General features: G+C 39.9%; 1 pseudogene; it reads left to right on the top strand.

Annotated features, from left to right (window-relative positions):
* The first annotated feature begins 2209 nt into the window (after positions 1–2209).
* LOC101392771 (WD repeat-containing protein 48 pseudogene) lies at positions 2210–4215 on the top strand (annotated as a pseudogene).
* The last annotated feature ends 2383 nt before the right edge of the window (positions 4216–6598 follow it).

Raw genomic sequence — 6598 nt, 5'->3', positions numbered from 1 at the left:
AATGACTTTTTTAAGACTCAGCTATAGCTACAGCTAGATGGCAATATTTTGCAGGGCTGAGGAAAGTTTTGCAGAGTGCTGAGTATGCTATGAATCAGCATCCAATATATTGTGCTGTTTCTCCCAAAGCCAGGATTCATGGATTCAAGACTTAAAGTATAGAAATAGGAGTGGCACCACTCACTATTATCCCTAATGACCCACTAGCAAAATTTTTGCTTCTGTTCTGGTAACTTTATGCTCTGCTGCCCTAGAGTTCTTAATTCCAAAATGAGGAATGCTTCCACCAAGAGATACATAAATGATTCCATTGAACTGGAATTTAAGTCTGCCACACAGCCACTTTGGGCCCCTCATGCCTCTGAATCAACAGGCAAAGAGGGAAATTACTGTGCTGACTGTGGTGATTGATCCTGACTATTAAGAGGACGTTGTACTACTACTCTACAATGGAGGTAAGGAAGAGTATGTCTGAAATTCAGGAGAACCTTTATGGCATCTCTTAGTGTTACCATGTCCTGTGACTAAGGTCAGTGGAAAACTACAACAACTCAATCCAGGCAGGACTACTAAGGGCCCAGACCCTTCAGAATTGAAGATTTGGGTCACCCCACCAGGTAAAGAGCCACAACCTCCTGAGGTGCTTGCTGACAACAAAGAGACTACAGAATGGGTAATGATAAAAGGTAGTTATAAATACCAGCTATGACCATGTGACCAGTTACAGAAATGAGGACTGTAATTGTCATGAGTGTTTCCTCCTTACATTTCTATGAACACATTTGTGTGTGGGTACGTTTGTATGTGTGTACGTATAGAGTGTGTGTGTGCATATATGTGTATATATATATCAAACATTTGTTTTCTCTCCTCTCTTATTTCCCTTTCATGTGACATACAATGTATTGACTCTATATCATAAATATTGTCACTTTGATATTAGAGTATTTAAGTTACAGGATATCAACAGGAAGAGCAAATATCACTCAAGGGATTTATCTCCTCTTCTAAGCAAGGAGTTAGTGCATTTTCAGTTGTACACAAGATAGTTGTATCACGTTAGGTGGAATTATTACCTTGCTATTGTCTTTATTTTGAGACTAACTATGGTTTAAGGAGATATGTATGGGTGCCAAGTCAACAAAACATGTATTTGTGATGGTTAATTCTGTGTATCAGCTTGACTGACTGGGCCATGAATTGCCCAGCTATCTGGTTAAATATTATTTCTGGGTGTGTCTCTGTGGGTGTTTATGGAAGAGATTAGAATTTGAATCGGTAGACCGAGTAAAACAGATTGCTTTCTCCAATGTAGGTAGGCGTGATCCAATCCATTGTGTGTCTGACGAGAAAAAAAAAAAAAAGGTGGAGGAAGGTAGAATTTGCCGTCTCTGCCTGACTACTTGAGCTGGGACATTGGTCTTCTTCTGTTCTCAGACTGAGACTTACACTATCAGTACTCTCGTTGGTTCTCAGGCTGTAGAACTTGAACTGGAAATACACCTCTGGCTTTCTTGGTCCTCCAGTTTGCAGACAGTAGATCTACAAAGAAGTTGCAATATTTTGCATCATGGTTAGCAAAGTATGAGTATTCTAGTTTCTCTGCCTCTTAACCAAAACTTGGTATTTTTCTGTCTTTCTGATTTTAGCCATCCTAGTAGTTTGAAGTACCATCTCATCATGGTTTTGATTACCATTTTCCAAATAACTAATTGATTTTGAGTATATTTTCTGGTGCTTATTGGCCATTTGTATATCTTACTTGGAGAAATGTTGATTCAAATCTTTTATACAGTTTTAAATTTATTTATTTTATATTATTAAATGATAATAGTTCTTAATATATTCTGGAAACAACTCCTTTATCAAATATATGATTGGTAAATATTTTCACTTATTATATGCTGAAAGAAATTAAAGAAGACATAAGTAAATGGAAAGATAACCCATATTCAAGGATTGGAAGAATTAATATTAAGATGAAAAACTATCCAAAGTGATCTAGAAACTCTGTGCAAGTCCTATCAAAATCCCAATAACGTTTTTTTCAGAAATAGAAAAATTCTCCCTATAATTCATATGGAAACTACAGACCCTAAATAGCCAAAACAGTCTTGAAAATTAACAAACTTGGCAGACTGACATTGCTTGATTTCAAAGCTTATTACATAGCTACAGTAATCAAAACAGCATGTTAGAGAACACGGCAGGGTGGAGGAAAGTGCAGGTTTCCTATGTTATTCGAGATGAAGTGGAAAAGTACAATCGAAATGGAGTCAATGCCCTGCAGCTGGATCCAGCACTAAATAGACTCTTCACAGCCGGTCGAGACTCCATCATAAGAATATGGAGTGTCAATCAGCACAAGCAAGATCCGTATATAGCATCTATGGAACACCATACTGATTGGGTAAATGACATTGTACTCTGTTGTAATGGGAAAACATTAATATCTGCTTCTTCTGACACAACAGTAAAAGTATGGAATGCACATAAGGGATTTTGCATGTCAACATTAAGGACACATAAGGATTATGTAAAGGCCTTAGCATATGCCAAGGATAAAGAACTGGTCACATCGGCTGGGCTGGACAGACAAATATTCCTTTGGGATGTGAATACTCTAACAGCATTGACTGCCTCAAATGACACTGTCACAACTTCTTCTTTAAGTGGGAACAAAGATTCCATTTATAGCCTGGCAATGAATCAACTGGGAACAATCATTTTATCAGGGTCCACTGAGAATGTTTTAAGGGTATGGGATCCAAGAACATGTACAAAACTAATGAAGCTTAAAGGGCACACAGATAATGTAAAAGCATTGCTGTTGAACAGAGATGGCACACAGTGCCTTTCCGGCAGTTCTGATGGGACAATTCGCCTTTGGTCTCTTGGCCAGCAGAGATGTATAGCCACATACTGAGTCCATGATGAAGGTGTTTGGGCTCTGCAAGTCAATGATGCCTTCACCCATGTCTATTCCAGAGGAAGGGACAGGAAGGTTTATTGTACAGATCTGAGAAACCCTGACATTCGGGTGCTCATTTGTGAAGAAAAAGCACCAGTTCTCAAGATGGAGCTTGATAGATCAGCTGATCCCCTTCCTGCAATCTGGGTTGCAACAACTAAGTCTACAGTAAATAAATGGACATTGAAGGGAATTCATAATTTTAGCTCCTCTGGAGATTATGACAATGACTGTACAAATCCTATAACACCCCTTTGTACATAACCTGACCAGGTTATTAAAGGGGGTGCTAGTATTATTCAGTGCCATATTCTTAATGATAAGAGACATATATTAACCAAAGATACTAATAATAATGTGGCATACTGGGATGTATTGAAGGCGTGTAAAGTTGAAGATCTGGGCAAAGTGGATTTTGAAGATGAAATTAAGAAAAGATTTAAGATGGTATATGTGCCAAATTAGTTCTCAGTAGACCTAAAAACAGGGATGTTGACTATTACTTTGGATGAGAGTGACTGTTTTGCTGCTTGGGTTTCTGCAAAAGATGGTGGCTTCAGCAGCCCTGATGGGTCAGATCCAAAATTGAACTTAGGGGGACTTTTACTCCAGGCACTCCTCGAGTATTGGCCTAGAATACATGTGAATCCAATGGATGAAGAAAAAAATGAAGTAAACCATGTAAATGGGGAGCAGGAGAACCGAGTACAGAAGGGAAATGGATATTTTCAAGTGCCCCCACACACCCCTGTGATCTTTGGTGAAGCTGGAGGTCGCACACTGTTCAGGCTGCTCTGCCGAGTTTCGGGGGGTGAGACGGAGTCGATGCTTCTTAATGAGACGGTGCCACAATGGGTAATTGACATCACTGTGGATAAAAATATGCCCAAATTCAACAAAATTCCTTTCCACCTCCAACCTCATGCATCTTCAGGAGCAAAAACCTTAAAAAAAGATAGACTCTCTGCTAGTGACACGCTCCAAGTTCGGAAAGTAATGGAACATGTTTATGAGAAAATCATCAAATTGGATAATGAGTCCCAAACCACTAGCTCTTCTAATAATGAAAAACCAGGAGAACAGGAAAAAGAAGAGGATATTGCTGTGTTGGCAGAGGAAAAAATTGAACTTTTGTGCCAGGACCAGGTTTTGGATCCAAATATGGACCTTCGAACAGTGAAACACTTCATATGGAAGAGTGGTGTGGTGACCTCACCCCACATTACCGTCACAAGTCCACGTGAAGGTTGAGCGAATGCTCCTGGTTATTTATTTACTGACCTTCCTCTATGGCCCCAAGAGTAGTCCTAGGAAGCCCACTGAGCCCCAACGGGAGCAAGACTTCTAACGGCTGATTTGGTGTGGACCGAGATTCTCTTTCAATTGAAGTGACTATTTGAGATGTAATATAGAAACCAGTCTCCATGTGTAGAGTAAGCTGTCCCCAGGGAGGCAGGACGTGAGAGCAGAAGAGCCCCGAGCAGACTATGTCCTGTGAGTTGTGCAGTGAACTGACAACAGGCCAGCGCAGACTTTGCTTCCTCCTTTTGTTTCAAAGGACCTTATCTTTGTCTGTTAGCACTTGTTAGAGACACATTGGTAGGGCCACATCTTTCACTGTTTCAACTTTAAACCCACACTCTCTAGCTTTTCTAAGAGAGTACATTCCATTCATGCAGTACCTATGAAGGCTTTTTCCAAGTTGGTCATTAAAATCAAACAAATTGTTTTCACCATTTAAGACAGTTATTTTTAATAGGAATTTGCTGTTGCACAATTTGAGCCAGCCCATTTCATAATAAATGATTATTGTTGGGCTTGTTTTTAATATTGCATCTCAGATGTGTTCTTTTAGGAGGATCTATTGACATTGCTCCAGGTGCTGGATCACAGCACTTGGACTGCCACACTAGAGTACGCCCAGCCCGTGCCCAGCGATGCCACACCCCCACAGTGCCCCTGCCTGTGTGGCGGTCACAGGGAGGTGCAGCTTTTTCAGTCCTTCCTCCACTGTGTCCAGTTTTATTCACGAGCAAAGCCAGGTAACATCACAGGTTCTTGTTCTGGGTGAGCAGCATGACACCATCAAAACTTAAGTCCATGATGAAATTTTACCTTCATTTAAATGCTACCTAAAATTTATGGTGTCAGAGTAAAAAGATATCATAGTGAGTTAATATTCATATCCTGGAAATATACGTATTTGTTTTTCCAGAGTTTTATATGCAGATTTTTGTTGTTGTACCTGTATCCAGATTTCTTTTCACTGTTCTTTCTAAAACTCTAAAGCTTTCATAGAATCATTTGGCTCTTGTACAGAATATAACTTATTGGGGATAAACACCTCAACTTTTGGCAGAAAAAAAATACTTTGGATTCTCCCCAAGGTCATTTGTATTCAGAATAGATTAATGGCCCACCCCCATAAAAGTACACAAGACAAGCCTCCTGTACGAAGCCAGAAGCACAAGTGCCTTCAGAGGGCAGTTGATTCCAGTCCAGTTCCCTCCCCAGCTTGTGTGCGGCCTGTCCCCACAACAGCATGGACTGGGGAGGGGGTGGGAATGCTTTTTCTTTTCTACATCTTCACAGGTTCAACTGGAGGCAGCTGATGGGCCTGGGTCCAGACCTTACTATTTGAGATATTCTGATCCGCACAACTGTAGAGACAGGGTCCCTCACTGCTGGTCAGCCTCCTTTGGAAAGTGGACAGGTCATTGCCTCCAACACTTTGAAGAAGTGAGCAAAAACATGCCACGTTTCCACTGAGTCTTTCTCCCTTAGCAGAGAGCACCCGGCTGCTTTTTAAAAAAAAATCCTTTCTATCTGTTGGATACAACAGTGCACTTTTGGTGCACATTTTTAAGCAATAGTTGTGAATTAATGGCAAAAAAAATTTAAAAACTCCTTTACCAGCCCTCAGGTGTGTTTGCATGAGGGGCCCTTGGGCTGAAGGAAGTAGCTTGCTGGGCCATTGCCCTGTGTGCCGAGCCTCGAGGGACAGCTGTACTCCCTTCCTGTCATAGATCTGACCCCCAGCATGGTTGTACTTTTTTTCTTCCAGTCATACCAGTAATAGTTTCCAGAAAATTTGACAGTCTGCAATGCCAAAAGGGTAAAAATCTGTATTACACGGTTGTATAGAATAAAGGTTTTAGTTAAAAAAAACAAAAAAACAGCATGGTACTGGCATAGAGACAGACATATAGAACAATGGAAAAAACAAAGTCCAGAAATAAACCCTTATGTAGATGGTGAATTGATTTTTTACAAAGATTCTAAGATCATTTGATGAGAAAAGGATAATCTTTTCAACAAATTGTGCTAGAAAAACTGAGCATCCACATGCAAAAGAATGAAGTTGAACATTTACCTTACACCACACACAAAAAATTAACTCAAAATGAAACAAAGACCTAAACATAAGAGCTAAAACTACAAATTCTTAGAAGAAAATATAGAGGAATAGCTTCATGACATTGGATGTGGCAATGCTTTATTAGCTATGACACCAAAAGCACAGGCATCCAAATAAAAATAGATAAATTGGACTTCATCAAATATAAAAACTTTTGCATACCAAAGGGCACAATTAAGATAGTGAAAAAATAACCTATCAAATGAGAG

Source organism: Ceratotherium simum, chromosome X (genome assembly GCF_057802395.1).
Source record: "Ceratotherium simum simum isolate JZ-2026a chromosome X, ASM5780239v1, whole genome shotgun sequence".
Classification (NCBI taxonomy): domain Eukaryota; kingdom Metazoa; phylum Chordata; class Mammalia; order Perissodactyla; family Rhinocerotidae; genus Ceratotherium; species Ceratotherium simum.
Note: the sequence above shows the minus strand (reverse complement) of the source record. Positions and strands in the feature narration are given on the sequence as shown.